Source organism: Rhipicephalus microplus, chromosome 5 (genome assembly GCF_043290135.1).
Source record: "Rhipicephalus microplus isolate Deutch F79 chromosome 5, USDA_Rmic, whole genome shotgun sequence".
Taxonomy (NCBI): domain Eukaryota; kingdom Metazoa; phylum Arthropoda; class Arachnida; order Ixodida; family Ixodidae; genus Rhipicephalus; species Rhipicephalus microplus.
In genome coordinates, this window is record NC_134704.1 from 172,254,552 (window position 1) to 172,279,183 (window position 24,632).

Consider the following 24,632-nt stretch of genomic DNA (forward strand, 5'->3'; position numbering starts at 1 on the left):
ACGATTGGGCGAGTTGGTGATTCATGATCGACGTATGTAACTGCGCGGTAGTAAACACGGACGACAAGAAGATACAAGGACAAGCGCAGACTATCAACTGAAGGTTTATTTTTCACAAACCACATATATATGACTGAAACAGAAACAGAAAACACGAAAATCTACAAAAAATGATGACTTAGCACTTAACAATCGACAAAACGTGAACGTTTGACAAAAGCAGATTCAAGGACCATGTGCGCCACTTGCCAGATACCGTAGCTCTTTATCTAAAAGAGCTAACGACGGTTTGCTGACGCAGTGTTCTGGTTCCCGTGCCATTTTTTCCGCTTCGACAATCATACGGGTATGATCGTCTTTGTGCCTGAACATTACGACCGTGCTTTCGAACTGCGCAAGGCAGCCACACCTACTGACGTGCTGAGCTAAAAAACCCTCATTGCCAGTGCGCACATTGCGTGCGTGCTCGCGCAGGCGCTCATTTAGGCATCTCCCAGTCTGCCCGATGTAACACGCACCACAAGATAGCGGAATTCTATAAACTACATTCATGTCACATCTGACAAACTGGGTTTTATGCCTGACAGTGCAAGCTTGTTTGGGCCTATTGTTTACACATGTCATTTTGGCTAGCTGAGAGAGCTTGTAAGGTGCCGAAAAAACGACCTTTACGCCCATGCGCTGTCCGAGCTTTTTTATCTTGTGAGATAGCTGGTGCTTGTAAGGGATTACCGCGACTTTGTCACGTTTGCTTTTGTCTCTGTCATTAGTGCTCTCTCTGCTTCTGGGCTTTTTCTTCTTTTTTATTGTTTCTGCCACAGAAATGAGAAGCGAATCCGGGTAGCCAGCTTCTTTCAGACGCTCAACTTGATTTTGGAAGCTTGTTTCCATCATATGGAAACATGATCTGTCCAGGGCATTAGTGAAGCAGGAGTTCACTATGCCTCTCTTAACCAATTTGCTATGCGCTGATTTAAAAGGCAAAAGCGGTTTCATAGCGCGAGGCTCATACATCCAGCATGCGTGATTCACGCTGAACAAAAGTCTCATGTCTAGGAAGCGAATCGAGTTTTTCACTGGGAGTTCATGGGTCAGTACGAGTGGACTCAAGCAGTCACTAAAAACTTCAATGACATCAGATGACAACCCCATTACTCTAGCAGATTCACACTTAAAAACCACCAGGTAGTCGTCGACGAACCTGAAAATCCTCACAACTTCCTGGCAACACAGCCGCTCTTTCAAGTTCCTGTCGAACTTCGCAAGCAACAAATCACTCAGAATCGGTGCAATCGAAGATCCTATTGACACGCCATTATTTTGATAAACATCACCGTTCCATTCTACATAGGTAGAGGTCAGATAGGTAGCTAGCAGGTCAAGAAAACTGCTAACACTGACACCAGCTGCATTCTGGAACGTTACGTGGCCCATTAGATCAACACATTCTTCTATGCATGAATACAAAGCGTCACGAGGGAGAGAATAATATAAATCTTTGATATCTATGGAAAAAGCACTTAAAGTGTAGTTAGAATACTCTTTGAAGAATTCAGTGACCACCCTTGAATTCCTGACTAGAAAGGGATCATTAATCTCTAAAAGTTTCAACTTTTTCTGCAAAAACATCCCTAAGGCGTTTTGCCAAGAACCCTTCTCTGTAACAATGACACGAAATGGCACGTCGACTTTGTGTGTCTTTGCCGAAAAAAACATCTCTAGGGCCAACTTCTCACTTTTTTCTATCTTTCTTGCTATTTCAGACAGGTTAAGCTTCGTGCACAGTTTTTTCGCCTTAGATTTGACTTTAACCAGGTCAATACCACTGCACTTTTGGAAGACGGATGTGACCGCACTTACAGCTTTCTTCAGGTACAAGTCTTTGTTGAGGACCGCGAAGCCTCCCTCCTTATCCGAAGGCACCACGCACAGTTCGTTGTCTCGTAGATGTGAAATTGTCCTGCTTAAAGGAAGACTACTTGCGCACGGCTTAACTTGCTGCAGCACATCAACTCCTTCAGACACGCACCTGTTACAGTCTTCTTGTGGAGCAAGGCTTGAAACACGTCTCACTATGGCCAGAAGATCCGGTGCGGTGTACTTCTTGTCTATGGCATACTTGGGGCCTAAGCTCAACGTCCGCCGCACGAAGTCTGGAAGAACTACGTCACCGCACGTGTGCACAACACCTTTGAAGCGCTGCTTCGCCGCGATTCCAGAGCGTAGCCTCCTGAGTTCACCTGCCCACAGAGTGTCTGTGGTATGCTCGATGCATGCTGTGAACTCCTTCATTCTTCGTCTTTTGATACTGGGACTGGCCTCCTGTTGAAGCTGAAGTTGCAGGGCTTCTCTATACAGGCGGGCCTGTCTATTCCACTCTGATCTGAGAATCTTACAAATCCGGAGACCATGGCTGCTGGAGGGGTTGACGCCACCGAATAATCCTTTCACGTCTGAAGGCAGCTGCTTCTGTCGAATGTGGAACGCGAAAGCACGGGCACGGCAGGTAGCCAGTGCGACGAGGGTGATGAGTATAGACGGAAGAAGGGTTAGGGACGAAACACTGCCCGAAGAACTAGAAATGTAACTAATCAAGGTGGACGATTGGGCGAGTTGGTGATTCATGATCGACGTATGTAACTGCGCGGTAGTAAACACGGACGACAAGAAGATACAAGGACAAGCGCAGACTATCAACTGAAGGTTTATTTTTCACAAACCACATATATATGACTGAAACAGAAACAGAAAACACGAAAATCTACAAAAAATGATGACTTAGCACTTAACAATCGACAAAACGTGAACGTTTGACAAAAGCAGATTCAAGGACCATGTGCGCCACTTGCCAGATACCGTAGCTCTTTATCTAAAAGAGCTAACGACGGTTTGCTGACGCAGTGTTCTGGTTCCCGTGCCATTTTTTCCGCTTCGACAATCATACGGGTATGATCGTCTTTGTGCCTGAACATTACGACCGTGCTTTCGAACTGCGCAAGGCAGCCACACCTACTGACGTGCTGAGCTAAAAAACCCTCATTGCCAGTGCGCACATTGCGTGCGTGCTCGCGCAGGCGCTCATTTAGGCATCTCCCAGTCTGCCCGATGTAACACGCACCACAAGATAGCGGAATTCTATAAACTACATTCATGTCACATCTGACAAACTGGGTTTTATGCCTGACAGTGCAAGCTTGTTTGGGCCTATTGTTTACACATGTCATTTTGGCTAGCTGAGAGAGCTTGTAAGGTGCCGAAAAAACGACCTTTACGCCCATGCGCTGTCCGAGCTTTTTTATCTTGTGAGATAGCTGGTGCTTGTAAGGGATTACCGCGACTTTGTCACGTTTGCTTTTGTCTCTGTCATTAGTGCTCTCTCTGCTTCTGGGCTTTTTCTTCTTTTTTATTGTTTCTGCCACAGAAATGAGAAGCGAATCCGGGTAGCCAGCTTCTTTCAGACGCTCAACTTGATTTTGGAAGCTTGTTTCCATCATATGGAAACATGATCTGTCCAGGGCATTAGTGAAGCAGGAGTTCACTATGCCTCTCTTAACCAATTTGCTATGCGCTGATTTAAAAGGCAAAAGCGGTTTCATAGCGCGAGGCTCATACATCCAGCATGCGTGATTCACGCTGAACAAAAGTCTCATGTCTAGGAAGCGAATCGAGTTTTTCACTGGGAGTTCATGGGTCAGTACGAGTGGACTCAAGCAGTCACTAAAAACTTCAATGACATCAGATGACAACCCCATTACTCTAGCAGATTCACACTTAAAAACCACCAGGTAGTCGTCGACGAACCTGAAAATCCTCACAACTTCCTGGCAACACAGCCGCTCTTTCAAGTTCCTGTCGAACTTCGCAAGCAACAAATCACTCAGAATCGGTGCAATCGAAGATCCTATTGACACGCCATTATTTTGATAAACATCACCGTTCCATTCTACATAGGTAGAGGTCAGATAGGTAGCTAGCAGGTCAAGAAAACTGCTAACACTGACACCAGCTGCATTCTGGAACGTTACGTGGCCCATTAGATCAACACATTCTTCTATGCATGAATACAAAGCGTCACGAGGGAGAGAATAATATAAATCTTTGATATCTATGGAAAAAGCACTTAAAGTGTAGTTAGAATACTCTTTGAAGAATTCAGTGACCACCCTTGAATTCCTGACTAGAAAGGGATCATTAATCTCTAAAAGTTTCAACTTTTTCTGCAAAAACATCCCTAAGGCGTTTTGCCAAGAACCCTTCTCTGTAACAATGACACGAAATGGCACGTCGACTTTGTGTGTCTTTGCCGAAAAAAACATCTCTAGGGCCAACTTCTCACTTTTTTCTATCTTTCTTGCTATTTCAGACAGGTTAAGCTTCGTGCACAGTTTTTTCGCCTTAGATTTGACTTTAACCAGGTCAATACCACTGCACTTTTGGAAGACGGATGTGACCGCACTTACAGCTTTCTTCAGGTACAAGTCTTTGTTGAGGACCGCGAAGCCTCCCTCCTTATCCGAAGGCACCACGCACAGTTCGTTGTCTCGTAGATGTGAAATTGTCCTGCTTAAAGGAAGACTACTTGCGCACGGCTTAACTTGCTGCAGCACATCAACTCCTTCAGACACGCACCTGTTACAGTCTTCTTGTGGAGCAAGGCTTGAAACACGTCTCACTATGGCCAGAAGATCCGGTGCGGTGTACTTCTTGTCTATGGCATACTTGGGGCCTAAGCTCAACGTCCGCCGCACGAAGTCTGGAAGAACTACGTCACCGCACGTGTGCACAACACCTTTGAAGCGCTGCTTCGCCGCGATTCCAGAGCGTAGCCTCCTGAGTTCACCTGCCCACAGAGTGTCTGTGGTATGCTCGATGCATGCTGTGAACTCCTTCATTCTTCGTCTTTTGATACTGGGACTGGCCTCCTGTTGAAGCTGAAGTTGCAGGGCTTCTCTATACAGGCGGGCCTGTCTATTCCACTCTGATCTGAGAATCTTACAAATCCGGAGACCATGGCTGCTGGAGGGGTTGACGCCACCGAATAATCCTTTCACGTCTGAAGGCAGCTGCTTCTGTCGAATGTGGAACGCGAAAGCACGGGCACGGCAGGTAGCCAGTGCGACGAGGGTGATGAGTATAGACGGAAGAAGGGTTAGGGACGAAACACTGCCCGAAGAACTAGAAATGTAACTAATCAAGGTGGACGATTGGGCGAGTTGGTGATTCATGATCGACGTATGTAACTGCGCGGTAGTAAACACGGACGACAAGAAGATACAAGGACAAGCGCAGACTATCAACTGAAGGTTTATTTTTCACAAACCACATATATATGACTGAAACAGAAACAGAAAACACGAAAATCTACAAAAAATGATGACTTAGCACTTAACAATCGACAAAACGTGAACGTTTGACAAAAGCAGATTCAAGGACCATGTGCGCCACTTGCCAGATACCGTAGCTCTTTATCTAAAAGAGCTAACGACGGTTTGCTGACGCAGTGTTCTGGTTCCCGTGCCATTTTTTCCGCTTCGACAATCATAGGGGTATGATCGTCTTTGTGCCTGAACATTACGACCGTGCTTTCGAACTGCGCAAGGCAGCCACACCTACTGACGTGCTGAGCTAAAAAACCCTCATTGCCAGTGCGCACATTGCGTGCGTGCTCGCGCAGGCGCTCATTTAGGCATCTCCCAGTCTGCCCGATGTAACACGCACCACAAGATAGCGGAATTCTATAAACTACATTCATGTCACATCTGACAAACTGGGTTTTATGCCTGACAGTGCAAGCTTGTTTGGGCCTATTGTTTACACATGTCATTTTGGCTAGCTGAGAGAGCTTGTAAGGTGCCGAAAAAACGACCTTTACGCCCATGCGCTGTCCGAGCTTTTTTATCTTGTGAGATAGCTGGTGCTTGTAAGGGATTACCGCGACTTTGTCACGTTTGCTTTTGTCTCTGTCATTAGTGCTCTCTCTGCTTCTGGGCTTTTTCTTCTTTTTTATTGTTTCTGCCACAGAAATGAGAAGCGAATCCGGGTAGCCAGCTTCTTTCAGACGCTCAACTTGATTTTGGAAGCTTGTTTCCATCATATGGAAACATGATCTGTCCAGGGCATTAGTGAAGCAGGAGTTCACTATGCCTCTCTTAACCAATTTGCTATGCGCTGATTTAAAAGGCAAAAGCGGTTTCATAGCGCGAGGCTCATACATCCAGCATGCGTGATTCACGCTGAACAAAAGTCTCATGTCTAGGAAGCGAATCGAGTTTTTCACTGGGAGTTCATGGGTCAGTACGAGTGGACTCAAGCAGTCACTAAAAACTTCAATGACATCAGATGACAACCCCATTACTCTAGCAGATTCACACTTAAAAACCACCAGGTAGTCGTCGACGAACCTGAAAATCCTCACAACTTCCTGGCAACACAGCCGCTCTTTCAAGTTCCTGTCGAACTTCGCAAGCAACAAATCACTCAGAATCGGTGCAATCGAAGATCCTATTGACACGCCATTATTTTGATAAACATCACCGTTCCATTCTACATAGGTAGAGGTCAGATAGGTAGCTAGCAGGTCAAGAAAACTGCTAACACTGACACCAGCTGCATTCTGGAACGTTACGTGGCCCATTAGATCAACACATTCTTCTATGCATGAATACAAAGCGTCACGAGGGAGAGAATAATATAAATCTTTGATATCTATGGAAAAAGCACTTAAAGTGTAGTTAGAATACTCTTTGAAGAATTCAGTGACCACCCTTGAATTCCTGACTAGAAAGGGATCATTAATCTCTAAAAGTTTGATTGTCGAAGCGGAAAAAATGGCACGGGAACCAGAACACTGCGTCAGCAAACCGTCGTTAGCTCTTTTAGATAAAGAGCTACGGTATCTGGCAAGTGGCGCACATGGTCCTTGAATCTGCTTTTGTCAAACGTTCACGTTTTGTCGATTGTTAAGTGCTAAGTCATCATTTTTTGTAGATTTTCGTGTTTTCTGTTTCTGTTTCAGTCATATATATGTGGTTTGTGAAAAATAAACCTTCAGTTGATAGTCTGCGCTTGTCCTTGTATCTTCTTGTCGTCCGTGTTTACTACCGCGCAGTTACATACGTCGATTACGTGCGTTAGTTTGTTGCATACGAAGGTGCAGACTCCCCTCCCTTCAGTATTTCCTATTACAGGCCGGAATCCAGGCAACGTTGCTTGCAGTGAAAGGGTCTCTTGTAATAATATAATATGAGGCTTTTCTTGGCTGCTCCTGATATACTGCTGCAGGGTTGCCTTCTTTTTAAGGTAACCTCTACAGTTCCATTGCCAGATACGAAATGCTTCACGTAGCGCTGCCATCATGGTTATTACATGGGTGGCCAGAGCCTGATGCTGCACCTGTCGACAGGTTTGGTACCACTAGTATTGGTGGCCGAAGGGGTGAGCTTGGTGCATGAGGAGGCCTTGTTGTGTTGTGCAGATATGCTTCGACCTTTGTAGTGCGCAAAGTCATATGCTCTTCCAGTGCCGCCACGCTTGATTGTAGCCTACCCATCTGCTCGCTAAGATTGGCTACTACTTTGCTGAGCGTGTCAAACACCTCTTTCATATCTGACATGGTCGTTTGGTTGGCTTCCACGTGTTCTGCCATGACTGCCCTCTTTTTCGCGGTTCTCGAGTCCCCCACGTTTTCAGCCACAGGGACATCAACTGGCTGAGGCATTGGCTGTGAAGATTGCGCGCTGGTTAGCTTAGTGAGAAGAATTTTTATTTCTTTTAACTCAGCTGATAGCCTCTCATTTGATTTTGTAAGTCTCGCGTTTTCTTGCTCTAGCTGTGCAATTCTATCATGCTCTGGCAGCTTACCTGTCATCACCTCTGCCCCGCCGTTGCGCACTCGCTCAGCCCAGCTGCCTTTCGAAGTAACTGCAGGCGTCGTCCCCGGGTGTGAATCCGTGATCTCGAACTGAACGCCAGGTAGCTGGCCATTCGGGTGCCGCCCAGGCTGATCCCGACCCTGATGGTGACCTTGAGAACTCGAGCGCCCCCGTGATTGGGAGCGGGCCTTGGGTCTAGAACCTCTTCTGGAACGCGATCTCCCCCTGGAGTGGGGCCGCCTTTCCTGTTCTTGTGTAGTCTGGATGCTCTGGGTCCCGTAGGCTGGAATAAGCTGCCTGTCATTGATGTCTGGACTTGATGTGATTGATGCGTCCCGGGCTTCTGCGGCTGCTCGCGATCTTTCCCAACGTCTGCGTCTGACGACGTATGGCACTAAGAACCTGTTCTTGCACTCCTTGTCTGCCGTGGGATGGTGACCGTCGCACAGCCTGCATCTTGGATTGCACTGGTGCAGGCTATCTGGGTTCTTGATTTCGCAGCCTCTGCAGATTGTTTCAGCTGGGTTCGGACAGACGTCAGCCCGATGTCCCAGCTTTCCGCAGACGTAACAAATATCGATGTTCTTGCGGTAAAGGGAGCACTGCAAAAGTGAAGGTCCATATCTCACGAATCTGGGCACCTTGTGTCCTTCGAACGCTATGATGATTGTCCCGGTGTTCTTGATTCTCTTGGCCTGCAGCGCGAGCGGGTTGTTCGCGTTCACAATCTTTCGGGTCAAAATGTCTGAGTATCGCTTACGGGGATCCCGCGAATCACTCCTTTACAAGTATCGTGGGGTGCCGCGGCGTACGCGCTAACCTCGAAAACTTTGCCTCCAATGTCAATTTGCTTGACCTTGAGGTATCTTGAAGCTCTGTCTTGGTCCGGAGTGCTTGCCACCATAATGTTCTGCTGCAAGTTGGAACAGATGATGTCCTGCATGGCCTCTTCCTCTTTGATGCCGGCCGCCAGTACTATCGCGTCTGCCACGGCTCCAGTGCCAATTCTCGACATATTTAATCGTCCACGTGGTCGTAGCACAATTTTGCTGAAGTCCTTAGGTAGTGGCGGCATGCGTCCAGCTCGCACGATTGTATGCTTGGTGTCATACCTACTACGACTGGCTCGAGCGTCTCCCGCTACGCCGGCCTCGGTTGAACCCTTGGCAGCAGGAACGCTAACCGCGGCTTGCTTAAATCCTTGAGCGTCTCGTTTCGGCTTCCTTCCAACCCATTTCTTCCGTGAAATCCTCTGGAGAGATGTCCTCTCCATCTACTTGGTATTCCATTCTCAGTTGCAGATACTGGAACGCGCAGAGCGTTGAGTCGCGTTGGCGCCGGGCCGGCGCATCGGCGACAATCGCCTCCTTGGTTAGGCCTAAATCCCCCGGTGGCGTTGCCGTGTAAAAATGTCCCCAAAAAACGGTTTAAAAGTCCACTCACCGGCACAAATGTGGTATCTGCTGATTTCTTAAGAACTTAGGCACACGATGAGAGTAAAAACTCGGCGACAAATTCATGAATACCACAGGAAAGCATTCTTGAAAGCAGGAGCCGATCTTCGCGCGTGTGCACTGGTCGGCACCTAGAGCGTCTCTCCCCGAACCACAAAGAGCTCGGACTTTGGCTGAAAACATGAAAGTCCCGCCTCCCCTGCCAACTCTTTGACAATATTAACTGCCTGTTGCAGTTTTTCTTCCAAATGCGCGTCACTACCCCTGGTTACCCATAGAGTAATATCATCTGCATAAAATGTGTGTTTGAGTCCCGGTATCTCCTCCAGCCTCAGCGGTATTTTAATTAGGGCGATGTTAAACAGGAACGGTGACAAAACTGAACCCTCCGGCGTCCCTTTGCCTCCCAACGTGAATAAATCCGATTTGATATCTCCTATTGAAATTTCTGTGGTTCGACCCTCCAAGAATGTTTTGATGTAGCGAAATGTCCTGACCCCTGGGCCAATTCCCGTTAGGTTATTCAATATTGCCTCATGCGAAACATTGTCGAAAGCTTTATTCAGGTCAAGCCCCAATACAGCTTTGGTGCCCGTGCTATGCCCGGGATCGACTACATCATGTTTTAACTGTATCATGACATCCTGTGTGGACAAATCGGCCCTGAAACCTATCATAGTTGGGGGAAAGATGGCCTTGTCCTCTGCATAATTCTGAAGCCTGTTAAAGACCACGTGCTCCATCAATTTGCCCACGCATGATGTCAGTGATATGGGGCGCAGGTTTTCCAAGCAGAGTTTCTTGCCTGGCTTCGGAATAAATATAATCCTAGCATGCTTCCATTGTACTGGGATCTCCCCGGCCACCCAATACTCATTTATCAAGTCAGTGATTGCCCCGACCGATTTGAAATCTAGGTTTCTCAGCATTTTATTAGTAACTCCATCCGGACCTGCGGCAGACGTAGTACGCAGCTGCCCCATGGCAAACTCCACCTCCGCAATTGTGAACTCTTCGTCTAGGTCTGAGTTTTCCACCCCCGAGTAGTGTGGTAAGCACCCGTCTACTCCATCAGTTATGTACCGATTCCGGAGTTTCTGTATAAACTCTCCAATTGTGCCTTCATATTGATGCATTAACCGAGTCATTTGTCCCCGTTGCGCCGATTTAGTTGCTGCCAGATCCAAAAGATGCCTTAACAGCTGCCATGTCTTTTTGCATCCAAACTGTCCATTCATGCGATCACAAATTTGGCCCCACTGCTTGGATTGCAACTCAATTGTATAATTTTATATTTTACGTTCTAACTTGGCAGTCCTTCTGCGAAGGACGCCATTATGTTTTTGTTTCTTCCACCTTCTCAAGAGACTCGCGTGCGCTTCCCACATGTGTAATAGTCTTGAGTCAGCGGTAAACTCCTCCTGCTCGACTGGCACTTCTACCATGGTATTATTTACATTCTCCTTGAGCGCCTGTACCCATGCATCCAGTTCATTAATTTTCCCGTTTACAGTGTCTGCTCTGTTTTTCCTAAATCTGTCCCAATCTGTAATTCTATGCCCCCTCCCTTTGTCTTTATGTTTCGCAGCGCTAAACGTCGTGGAAAGGATATAGTGATCACTTCCTAGGGCTTGTCCCGTGTTAATCCTCTTTGCATTACTGATGCCTCTAAAAAACGTAAGGTCTGGGGAAGTATCCATGCTTATGCTGTTGCCTATCCTCGTATGATCTTGTGGATTGTTTAACAGCATCCATCGCAGATCCCGGGCAACTTGCCAAAGCCGATTGCCCTTTGGGCTGGCTCGAATATAACCCCACTCCGGGTGAGGCGCATTGAAATCTTCTACCACTATAAGTGGAGCGCGAGCTGCTAACCGTTGAGTTTTAATCAGTAGTTGTGGCAAGCCCAATCCTTTATCTTTCAGAGAACTGCACACATTAAGTAAAAACAGACTTCTCATACTTTCGTTTAGGCAAAATCTCAAGCAAGACATAGTCTTCCCTGCTGCTATCTACGGAATGCTGAATGGCAGTGATGTTGCGATGGACTAGCACGGCTGTGAACACGCGTGATACGCCCCTTCAATCAATTCCTGGCGCTGTAAATGCCTTAAATCCAGAATTTTTACGGAACCACTAGCCTCCTGTAAGGCTATTATGTCTAGTTTACTGTCCAGATGTTGTACGTGCAACTGCAGATTACCCCGCTTTTGACGAAAGCCCCTTCTGTTCCACTGTCAAACCTCAATTTGCTGGCGAGGCGCCATGATGAGGCACCAGGTTGACTAATGGCACTTGGCCACCCACGGGAGACAGTCTTGCCTCCAATAGAATATGAAGCTGCTGAAACATGCCCATGACCTGGGTTTGGGAATTCCTAAATTCAGTGGAGAGCATGCCGAGACGCTCCTCTATTGTGTCTAATCTGGCTTCGATCTTTCCTACTCGAGCCTCCAACCTATCCTGTCTTTTCCCTTGTTTGCCTACTTTATCCGCAACTGTTGTTACATCCGACTTAAGACTAATGACCTTGAAAACAGGCTGTGGCATGTCTACTGGTGACGTTTCGGCTAATCGTTTTGCGTTAGCTACCTCATCCCCCGGCAGTGGTCTCTTCACTGTCTCCCGATTCTCCACTTCCATAGCTGCACTCTCCTGTACGCGAGCAGACGCCTCTTGCGTCGCTTTCTGTAGGCCTTGCACTGCTGGTGCCTGTGTCCCCTGCCGTTGGTCGTTTCTAAGTGCGCGTTCCATCTCTGCAATTCTGTTTTCCATTCTTTTAATCAAGTCTCCCTGTCGCTGAACCAGCGCTGCTAACTCCCTCTCTTGAGCAGTTTCGTTCTGGGAGGCCGTGCTTGACAAGCTCACCTTTTTGTTAGTGTCGCGTGCGCAGCTGTTGGTACTGGATGCTCGTCCACCATCTTGGCTGCCCCCGCGCCCTGGCAATGGCGGGAAGGAATTCGACCGGTCCCTGCTTTTGCTTCTGCCTTCTTTACCCCTCGGTGACCACTCCGTGGCCCTCGAGGACCGCTTATCGTTGCCAGCTTCGCTCTCTCTTTCGATGCTCTGCTGCCGGCCTGTCGGTGGCTTGCGAGCCAGGCGAAACTTGCAGTTCCGGCTCCCTGTGTGATGCGCACCATGGCACACGATACAGTCCGGCATGCACGTAGGTGGCTGTCCTTCTGGCGGGGCAGAATGGTCCTTCCCGCAACGGTGATATAGGTTGCTCTTCGGACGATAGCAAACGTCCGCTCGATGTCCAACTCGTCTGCAGTTGTAGCAGGTCTCGACTAAATTTCTGCACGGGATCACAGCGTACAGACAGTTCCAGTAAGTAATCTGCCGTTGTATGCGTTTTCCCTCGAACTTAATCTGAATCGCCTTTGACTTCCCAGAGGTCTCGCATCCAGAATGTCTATGCCTTCATTCTTCTTCAGGAATCCCGCCCGAACTTCTTCCACTGGGCATCCATCATAAGCATTGTAAATCACTCCCCGCACGGAGTTCTCCAATGGCGCCACGAACGCCGAAACCGGCAGGTCACGATCACCCAGCTTGAGCGTCTTAACAGTCGCATATTCCCCACTACGATTTACGCACGGTGTGCTCACCGTCAACGTGTTGTTTGTGCCATTAACCCGCACAATGTCTTCTTCCGCGGCAATCGCACTCGTTAGACGCGCTGCTGCTCTCAGTGCACATCCGAGTTCTCTCGCTGTCACAACACTCAAGTCCCAGTTCTGGGGCCTGTACACAATCTTGAAATCCGTGGCTGGCAACTTGAGAAACGGTCCGCGTTTCTTCCATACCGGCGCTTTCCCCCGCTTGACTTGCTGCGCTCCGTGCGTCTTGCGCCCGTCGCTGCCGGCCTGCGTCTCGCAAGGATTACTCTTAGCGTTGTCGCCATGTTGAGTCTTCTTAAATCGGTCATGTGCCTTCAGCACTGGAGCCCACTCTCCCGCTTCAAAATCTTCGGGTGTTATAGTCTCTCCTTCGACGTAGTATTCCATCTTCAGCCCAACAAGGCCCACGGTCACCGGGCGCAAGTCAGACGCCGGGCGACGCGGCCCAGGCCAGGCTTGGCCTAGGAGATAGGCCTAGCCTTGCCACCGCGGGGTTGATAGGAAAATCTCGGAAACTCCAAAAACGGGGACAAACTTGCCTAAACAAGTGGTCTCCGAAGGTACAGGGCAACCTCCTGCAGACGAGCCCACTGACAGCAAGTCCAGAAAAAAGCGCGTCCGCCGATAGTCGGTCACCGGGCCGGAGCTCATGCGAAACACGTCCGCACAGCGTCTCACTCCCTCTCAGACTCCTTCAGCTACGATGGTGGTGGTAAAAAACATTTATTTCAGAAAAAGTTTACTAGAGAGTGCCGACGTGGCCCATCGGCGTGCTAGACTGGCAAGACCCTATTCCGGGACGCCAGTGGAGCTGGAAGCTGCCCGTGCGCGCTCCACCAAGGAGCGTTGTGCAGCCAAGGTAGAGCAGCCGAGCAGGTGCTCCTCCCAAGCCTCTCTAGTTGGGATAGGAAAAGGGGATGAGAAAGGAACGGGAATAACTGGGCACGATGCTACGACGTGATATGTGTTGGCGAGCACATGACAGGTCGAGCAGGTGCCATTGATTTCCGGCAAAAAGTGCCTGGCGACCGCCGGACTGATAAAGGTGTTCGTCTGCAGGCGGCGTAGCAGTCGTTCGTCCGCTTTCTCCAAACCGCGTGCGGGGTCCGGGTAGAGGCGGCGCGAAGCCCGGTAATAAGCCAAAATTTCGCGAAAGCGCGTCAGGTTGGTATTGCCAGATTCCGTCTCGGGACATGGAGGGGCAACGGCCCGGACAGGAGAAGCGCGGGCAGCGGCATTTGCCGCCTCGTTGCCGGGCAGGCCCGAGTGGCCTGGGGTCCACACTATACGAATGGGATGAGGGTTAAAGCGCCAAGAGGCTGCCTGTAGTAGGCTAGCCGCCAGCGGAGCAATGGAACCCTGAAGGTACTGAGAACAGGCCGAGCGCGAGTCCGTCAGGTTGGTGCGTGAGGCAGGGTGAGAGGCAGCCAAAGCTATGGCAACCTCTTCAGCGTGCGTTACTGTGTCTGCTCGAAAGGAGAGGCCATCTACGTGTTTGCCCTCTGTAATCACAGCAGCCGTGAAGTGACGCGAGGGGGAGGGACCCGAAACGTCCACGTAGAAAACACCAGGACGATCGGAGTGTCGCGTATGAAGGGCCGCGGCGCGTGCTAGTCTACGGCCAGGATGAAGGTCAGGGTTCATATTACGGGGTAGAGGTTCCACCCATAGCTTTTGACGCCAGAGCTCTGGTACCGGCTGCAGAGTGTCTTGGTCAAATATCGGGTTAAGGCCAAGTCTGTGTAGAAGACGGCGCCCTGAAGGCGTCTGCGACAGTCGATTGATTTGGTTAACGCGATGAGCTTCGCGCATCTCTGCAAAGGTGTTGTGTACCCCCAGAGCCGTGAATCGGCTGTTGGAAGTTGCAATAGGTAGGTCCAGAGCGCGTTTGTATACTGAACGAAGAAGGACGTCCAGCTGGTTTTCGTGTCGACGACGCAGGCGAAGGTAAGGCAAGGCGTAGAGGACGCGACTGGTCACAAACGCGTGGGCCAATCGGAGGCACTGAGACCCATGGAGGCCGCCGCGCTTGGTAGAAACTCGCCGTATCATGCGGCTCACCTGTTCGCTGGTGCGTCTGAGGCCTGCTATTGTGCCCTTCGGATCCAAGGACGATGTGAGGTGAAGGCCAAGAACCCGAATATTTTGCACTGACGGGACGGGCCCGGACGGAAGAAAAATTTGAGGCGGCGGTAGCGGAGAGACTGAAAAAAGAGCCGATTTAGCTGGAGAGCACTCCAGGCCGCATGAACCTGCGTAGGTGTCCACCAGAAGGGCAGCCTTTTGCAGGCGTTCTTCGATTTGCGCTAAGGAGCCGGTGTTGGTCCAGATTGTGATATCGTCCGCATATAGTGCGTGTTGTATTCCCTCGACCTCGCTTAGAAGAGAGGGTCATCGCCAGGTTAAAAAGCAGAGGAGACAGGACTGCCCCTTGAGGTGTACCCCGCGTGCCTAATAAGTACGGGCCGTGCTCGGTAGAATTAAGGCGAATGAAGGCGGTGCGATGTGATAGAAAGGCGCGAATGTAGTTGAAAGTCTTCTGCCCGCAGTTTGTGGTAGACAGGTTAGTGAGTATAGTGCTGTGTTTGACGTTGTCGAACGCCCCGCGGAGATCGAGAGCGAGCACGGCTTTATCGTTATGGCGCATAGTAGTCGGCTCTATGATATCGTGTTGAAGCTGGAGCAGGACGTCCTGCGCCGACAGATGCGGGCGAAAGCCAAACATCGTGTCGGCAAAGGTGCTCCTGGCCTCCAAGTAGGCTGAAAGTCGTTCGCGAACCATGGTTTCCATGAGTTTGCCTGCGCAAGACGTAAGTGAGATGGGTCTCAGTGCCTCAATACTAACGGACTTTGCCGATTTGGGAATGAATGTCACGACCGATGTGGTCCATTCCGTTGGAAGCGGAGAACCGTCCCATATCGAATTTATAAGCTGGAGTAGCGAGAGGTGTGCTTGGTCGGGAAGATTTGCCAGGAGCGATACTGTGATTCCGTCGCGTCCAGGGGCCGTGCCCCGTCGCATTTTCGTGAGTGCAAATCGTAAATCAGAAAGCGTGTATGGGGCGTCGAGGTCAGTGTTAGGGGCGCCGGAATACGTATATGCTGGGCCTGCGGGATCAATTGTGCGGCAGATGTAGCGGTCACAAAGTTCTCGCGCGAGTTCATCCGTAGTGCCCTGAAAGGCATGCAGAACACGGTGGAGCTGGCGTTGCGTTTCTCCCCTGGTGGTGGAGGGATCGAGAAGGCTTCTAAAGAGTCGCCACGCACTCTTAAAGCTCATCTGGTTTGCAGCCTTCGAACAGGTGTCTGCCCAGTTAGCATCGGAAAGTTGTGCGGAGTATGCGGCCGCCTCTGCAGTGAGCGCCTCAATGCGAGCGCGAAGTTTCCGATTAAGTTTGTTGCGTTTCCAGCGCCTTATGAGCCCGCGGCGAGCGTGCCAAAGATGTAGGAGGTGTGGATCGATTGCAGGAGTCAAATTAGAGGTTGCAAGGGTGCGAGTGTTCGCTTGTTTCATATGAAGAGCGTATGATGCCCACGCTGCATATTCGGTCGAGGAGAGGCCGGCGGGGAATGGTTGCATTCTGAACTGAGTCCAATCGGTGAGACGGGCTTGGCCCCAGTGTTGGCGCATTTTCTGCCGCGGTGTGAACGAAATGCGGAGTAAAAAGTGATCGCTGCCTAGGGTTTCGCCTAAATTTTCCCATGTAGCATCGCGGATGTGACGGGTGAGGGAGAGGTCGGGGCATGTGTCTCGCGTGACAGAGTTGCCGGAACGTGTGGGTTGTGCCGGATCGGTAAGAAGCGTCAGGCTCAGCGAGGAAATGAGCTCCTTGAGCTCTCTGCCCCGGGCCTTCTCGTAGTGGTAACCCCAGTGAGGGCTGGGGGCATTAAAGTCCCCGACAATCACCAGTGGTTGTCGGGCCGCTATACGCAGTGCCCGATGGAAGAGATGCGCAAACGAAGCCCTCGCAAGGCGAGGGGGACAGTACACGTTTAAGATATGTATTGATGGTTGGCCCCTCCGCTGAGACAGCACTGATATCATGCAGTAGTCGTAAGGAAGATCCAGATCGAGGTCGATCTGTATCGCCGTGTAAGCTTTATGCACGAGGAGGCATGTAGTGGTGCCGCCTACATAGGAGCAGTATCCAGAAAGGGATGGAGCAGGGCCAGATTCTTGGAGCGCCAAGGCGGCCGGCTGAGAGCCAAGTGAGCTGAGGAAAAGGGAAAGATGTGAACGCTTTCGCCTGTTCCCGAAGCCTCCAGGGTTCCACTGTATGATCTCGAATTTAGACGCAATGTTTGAACGGGACGTACGATTGGTAGCCATCGTGACTGTCCTAGGTTTTATATTTGGTCCTCCATGTCCCGCTCGGAATCCTCAGAGGCAGGGAGGGGCACGGAACCCGGATTGTCCGACGGCGGGGTGGTGGTAGCCACCTTACGACGACGCCGTGGAGCTGTACCCTCACTGCTCACCGAGCAGGAGTGGGAACGCGATGCCTTGGGTTGAAACTGGGTGATTGCCCAGGCTTGAATAGCCTGGGTAACCTCTACTACTATGCGTTGGACCGAGAAGCTGGTGAGGAGGTGATTAATCGAAGCTTCGACGCGCGTGAGGCGTTCCTCTACGCGCGGGGTGTGCTCTTCGCTAGGGAGAGTTTGGTTAGCGGGCAAGAGAACCTGAGGTGCCCCAGGAGCCTCAAGAGCTTCTGGAGTAGATGTGGCACCGGTTCCGAGTGCTGGAGTACACATGGCTGCTTGAACCGGCGGTTTAATGGGAGTGGACTTAGCGCGAGGACTAAGCTTGGACGTAGCTGGCGTAGCCGCCTGGACAGAGGAGGCAATACCGGATGGCCTTGCAGTACACTGTTGTTGGGGTTGAAGTCGCTTATTTATGAGTTCGAGTTGTTTAGTTAAAAGAGAATTTTGCTTTTGAAGTGCCGCAACTTGCTGGCGAAGGGCCGCAAGTTCTGGAGAAGGAGGATCGACAGAAGGGGGTGAGAGAGGCTTAGAAGCAGCTTTCCCTGCCCAACTGCTCACCTGCGGTACCACCGCTGGTGCTTCGAGCGGTGGGAATGCTTGAGAGTCGGCGTGGAGTGGTGGAGCCGAATGATGCAGGTTTGTGCTGCTGTCTGGCTGTGACGAACATGAGGTGGTCCCTCGAGGAGATGTTGAGGGCTGCTTGCGTTTCCGATATTTTCGGTATTTTGCCGTGCAGCCACTGGTCCCAGTCTCATGGGCGCCGTGGCAGAGGAGGCACTTGGGGTGGAAGTCGTGGGCATTGAGACCTGCAGGTGCGGGGGTTCCACATTTGGCACACTGGGTTGGAGCGGCGTGAGGGCACTGAGGTGGTCGATGACCGATGGTACCGCACTTGGTGCATACAGGGACCGTTTTCTTATAGGCGCGGATATACGTCGCCACGCAGTGGTAGAAGAGGAAGCGGGGTAACTTCGTGCCCTCGAAAGTCACCACCGCCGCCGCGGAATCTCCGAGTTTGCGGACCGCAAGGATAGTACCTTGAGGCCAATACAGTTCAGACTTTATCTTTTCCGGGCTTTCAGCAGGGTTTACATTGATGACGCCCTTGCATGTATCCCCTGGTGCCTTGGCGTGGCCTCGAACGGGCAGCTGCTGATCCCCCACTTGCAGCTGGAAGTCCCCGAGGAGTCGCTGTGCCATAGGCAAAATGGTGGTGCTACAGACCAAGATGCTCTGTTCCCAGATTGGCCACACTTGAATTTGCGTGGTAGTCCGGTCGCCGAGGTAGCTGCGGATGGCGTCGCCCGCGCGATCAGCCGGGACAAATGTGCGTAGCTCGCAGGGAACGCGAGGTTTCAGCACTACGATGTAGTCGTCGCGAGAGAGGCGAGGAGTTTTACGCGGACGCCACTTGCGTTGCTTCGCTGGCTGCGAGGACGGAGCAGAGGTAGGCACACCGCCGGAGGGATGGCGCGCCGGCGTTCCTTGCAAGGCTGGGGAATGGTGGCCCGCCGTGGCGTCTCGTTGTTGTTGAGACGCAGACTTCGATTTCGCTTGCTTGCGTTGCCACAGTTTCACCATGTCGTCGAGGTATTCATCTTCTGATGGCATAGTGTTTTCGGAGGATGAAATCTCCATGGACAGCATTTGGCTTGAGGTAGGATCATAGCCCGTAACCACGTTAGCGGCCGCCATCGCCGGGCTGAGAGCCCTTAGCGAGGCGGCGTTGTAGCCGGGAGTGAAGGACGTCCCTCAAGTTGTCAAAACTGGACCCACCTGGACGAAGGTGTTGTCAAGGCGAAGCGGAGAACTTGGCGGTGACGATAAATCCAAGTTTCAGGGGTACCAAGGTGGATGTCCGCAGAAATAGCAGAAAATCTACGGAGGCGATGTGGAGTGCGTCCGTCACCATCGAGCGCTCGCAGCGCCCCCCTTCAGCTACGACGTTACATTTAAATGCGAAGCATTTCTTAGAGAACTTCGGTGACTTTGAGTGTATCTATCTATCTGTCTATCTATCTAGCCGCCTACGACGTTTAGCTAAAGTGGCCAATTGGATAATGATAACGATACCAAACTTGGTATGGCATAACACGACGGTATGAAGAACACATTTGACTAGTTATAACATAAAAATCATGACATGTATGTCATGAATGTCAAGATTAACATTTCACAGTCCTGCTGCTCTTGCGGTGGTTTCGGTAACGTGGCATGTTGCAAAACTGGCATGGTATGGTATGATTACAAGGCGAACACAAGCGACAAACCCTAACACGAAAATAACGACACGCGTGCCATGTAACAACATGACTACATGCCACGCTCATGATGCGCTAGCGGCCGTTTCGCTAGCGTCATACTAAATTCGGTATTACAGCACGTGAATGGTTGACAAAGGTATGTCACTGGTGCAAACATGATAATCATGAGATGCATTTCATGTAACAACATGACTACATCAACGCTCATGATGCGCTGGCGGCCGTTTCGCTAGCTTCCTTTAACCAAATTTGGTATCAGGGGACGTGAAATGAATGATGAAGGTACGATACTTGTGCAAACATGATAAACATGAGATGCATGTCATGTAACAACATGACTACATGCTACGCTCATGATGCGCTCTTGGCCGTTTCGCTAGCTTCACATGTAACAAACTCGGTATTACGGGACGCAAACGGATGACATAGGTAAATGACATATCCAAAAATGATAATCACGGCATGCGTGTCATGTAACAACATGGCTACATGCCAGACTGATGATGCGCTCGCGGCCGTTTCGCTAGCTTCACATATGCCAATTATGGTATTACGGGACGCCAATGGATCACAAAGGTATGTGACTGGTTCAGACATGATAATCATGACATGCGTGACATGTGAGAACATGACCACATGCCACAGTCAAGGCGCCAATACATTTCGACGTGACACGGTGAGCGTGCTCGCCGGTGTTCATTTTGTCGTGTCCCGTCGGCGTTGCTACGCAAGGCGCCGGTCCTATATACTGCCAGGCGCGCGCCACACTGCGTTGCTTTGACGCATGCGCGTTTCAGCGCGTTTGGCATCCCTCCGTTACGAAAAGAGGTAGACGCAGTGTTGTCTGGGCTCGAAATGGCTCGAAATGCAGCATGTCGGTTCGAAATGCAGCATGTCACATTTCGCGCTGGTTGATGTCGGGCTGTACCGACGGACGCTGGTCGCACCTGGTGTCATACTTTAGAGTGCTCGCGTTTTGCTAACGTAGCGTCACTGTGCCCAGCGTGCACGCGCGGCAACGCTACATAGAAGTATATTGGGCCCTTCATGATGCGCTCGCGGCCGTTTTGCTACCTCCACATATACCAAACTTTGGGTTACGTGACGTCAATAGATGACGAAATATATGACTGATGCAAACATGATAATCCTGAGACGCGTCTCACGTAAGAACATGACAACATACCACGCTCATCGCGTGCTCACGGCCGTTTCGCTAGCTCCAAATATACAAAATTTGGTATCACGTGACGTGAATAGATGACGAAGGTAAAGAACACATTCAAACACGATAATCATGACACGAAAGCCATGTACGGCATCATTTACCTCCACCTGGTAACGTTGTGCTGATTTTAGAGTTACATATCAATATTTCTCCTTCATGCTTCGCATATTACTGATTCCCACGATACGTGGGATCTGCCTTTTTTTTTCTTCTTCATTGCCTGAAATCATCACCAGTAATTGTGAACTACGCACAACAGACTTCATTAAAAGTCAGGTAAACACACACAAGAGTCCAGAACGAGAAGCCACTCTGAAACAGGGTCATAAGTCGCAACAACACTGCACACTTGAGCAGCTGCTTCACGGAAGACGGATCTATCTATCATGCGACATTTGCCATAGAGAATGAAGTCCCAACAACATAAATAGGTCATATGGAGTATTATAGTCAGGCTCTTTTAAGTGCAAATGCACTTTATTGGCGACCCTTAAACCGCCATCCGTGGTGCGCCTCCTCCTCTTCCCTAGCAATGGCGCGAGGAGTGGAGAGGAGCGTCTGTAGCAACGGCGCAGCGACGTCACACACCACGTGATTGCGCGCGCTCCGCCCTCAGCTCCATGGCGGCGCGCGCCCGCTCAGCCACGATTTGCTCGAGATCGGCAAGTCGTCAGAGGTATGGATCTATCGCAGGCATCAACCCCGACTGTGATACCTCCAACAACGAGTACAACGCAATCGAATGCGAGCATTGCACACGTCGTTGAAGATGTCGCGCCGGTTGAAGACAAGGCAGCGCGGCGGAGGGCCCATGATGCCGAGCGCAAGCGGGCGAAGCGGGCCGCGGACATAAACATCATTATAGTGCGAATTTACTCTCACATATACACGTAGACTCACCAAGATTTCCCGAGAGGGTCTAATGGTTCCTGGGAATCACAATGTGATCACACGGGGGAGTTTACGATAACTCACTGGCGAAAGGCAACGAATTTTAACTTTACTCCCCCTCATAACATCACCCTGTGCATTCGCACTTCACCATGTTCACCCTCGGGGAAATGCTTGGGAGTTTTTTTTTTTTTTTTGAAAGGAAGGAACCTAATACGATGAGCTGTGATTGGAAGTTCTTTTGTGAATGTTCTTTTTAGTATGTCCCAAAGATGAAATGCTTCACGACAATAAGTGAAACAATGCTCAATCGTCTCATGTTGGTTGCAGAGTCTACGATTCACTGCTCAGGGCACATGTATAGATTTTTCATTCAGCGACCTTTTCACTGAGAGAGTGGAATTTCGCATTTTAAAGAAAGATGTTTTCGCTGGAGAGGATATCCACATTCTATGTGCACGACATAATACATAATGACCAGAAAAAAAGCGAATATGGCGTTCGATAAACGGGCTCAGGGAAAAGGTCGTTCACAAGTGCGACGGTAAAGTTTGTTCTGTCAATTGTACACAAATACTCTAAACTAAATCTGGCTTTCAAAATATTGACTGTATCAACAATTTCTTTTAGGAATCTCCCCACTGGCAATTCCTTAGCAACGCCTGTAGTGACATGAATACAAGGAAAGTATTATAATAGGTGGTTTCGAAGAACCACTAAAAAAGGGGGGTGGCACACATCCTTGAGGTAAAAAAATCCTAACACCGGCTGTCGCACAAACAAATGCACCAGGCTGAGACCGCCCTTTTCAAGCGGAAGTAAAAGATTTTCTCTTCTCATGGGTTCCCAGAAATAGCTACAAATAAAGCTGGAAAATATCCTATGAAAAATTTTAATGTTCACACGAGAGCAGTGCAACAGCTGCAGAATATAAATAAGCTTTTACGCAAGGAATGTATTGCACGCTTTCGCTCTCGCGAATATGGAAAGCTCTCATTTGTGCCATGTTGCCACCTCTAGGCGGATCGTAGTTATCGCAGCGGTCTAGTGTTCGCCGCTGTTACGATAGTTATCGAGAGACACACCAAGGTACTTCATATGAGTCGCATTCTAATGGTTACTTGCGAAGACCGAAGGAGTTTGGGCCGACATACCTAGCCAGAATCCACTACATTTATCAAAGTTTATGCTGGCGCTAGCGACTTCACAGAAACGTAAAGTAGTGTTGACTGCTTCTTGAACGCTGGGTTTATCAACGCAAAAGAAGGCAATGTCCTCTGCATAAGCTAGAACTTTAGCTTCCTTAGGATCATATCGGTAGCCTCCTATGCTAGACTTTGGAAGCACACTTAAACATAATGGTTAGAGATAAATTGCAAAAAGCAAAGGTGAGAGCGGACATCACTGAAGTACAGATAAATCTAACGCTATTATATATGGATAGTGTGCGATTTACAATTAGCCTGGTTGTGCACTTCTTATAACAGAGTGGAATACTTTTTGTACAGTACATCACCAAACTGCAAGTGTCTTAGGAGTCGGAACAAAAAGCATGCTCTACCTTATCAAATGCTTAAGCAAGGTCTATTTGAAGGAGGGCTACTTGGTCCATGCTACCATCAATGAACTCAAGAACTGACCGTTCAATATGAATGTTTGTCTGTATAGAGCGACCACAAATTCCACATGTTTGGTGGTCACCTACACATTTAGTAATCACTGTCTGTGCCGATGCGTCAATAATATCGCAAATATTTTGAAGTCAACGTTACAAAACGATATAGGCGTATATCTGGTAACTCTTTTTAATGCACCAGGATCCGTACTTTTGGAAATCAATGTAGTATGGCCCTGGTAGAAAGAACGAGGAAATTCACCGTTTTCATACACCTCTTTGAAAAGTTGCTCAAGGAAAGGTATCAAAAGTTCCTGAAATACTATGTAAAACTCGCCACTAAGGCCACCAGAGCCAGGAGTTTTGCTCTTCTGCAACGTTGTTATTACAAATCTAATTTCTTCCTTGGTTATGGGCCCATCGACAGTGAGCCTGTCATCATCTTGTAAGTGAAGCACAAGGGCAATGAACTGGTCAGCTTCTTTCTCAAAATTGTCCTGAAGCTCATTCATGGTAAACAAACTTTTCAAGTAATTTTCAAACGCGGCTGGTATTTCACATGTATCTATGCAAAGAGTACACCGTGACTCAATTTTCAATATCTCTTTAGAAAGTGCATATATCTTTTCATCCCCAAGAGATTTCTTTGCGGGTTCCTCTTCAGTGAAATCGGTAACACGGGAACGAATCATTGCTCCCCTGTATACATCTCTATCGTGTTTTTGTATCTGTGCTCGAATCACATATATCTCATCTACGTACAATCCCGGCTGTTGACTTTCAAAAATATGGAGTTTATGAAGTAAATTATGAAGATAGCGTTTTTCAGCTTTTTCCTTTGACCTATTTCACGTCAAATACTAATTGCCTGATAGTTAAATCTTTCTTTGAACCTTTCCAATTGAGTGAATATTGGCAGCTACCGACACCGTGTTACCTCTTGTACCAACTGTTTTACTATTTTCACAAAACTATCCTCGCGCAACAACTGTACGGTAAGCTCCTGTAGGTCCCAGTTTAGAGGGACCTTACGAAAATTTTCAGGATCCCAAGAAGCGGGGACCCAGCAATGATCTGTAAAAAAATATGGGCTTCACAGTATAATAATGAATGTGAGACCATAGGCCTATAGATACAAACACATGGTCGAAGCGAGCATGAGAGACACCCTGAAAGTGCGTAAAGCTTGCCGAGAAAGGTG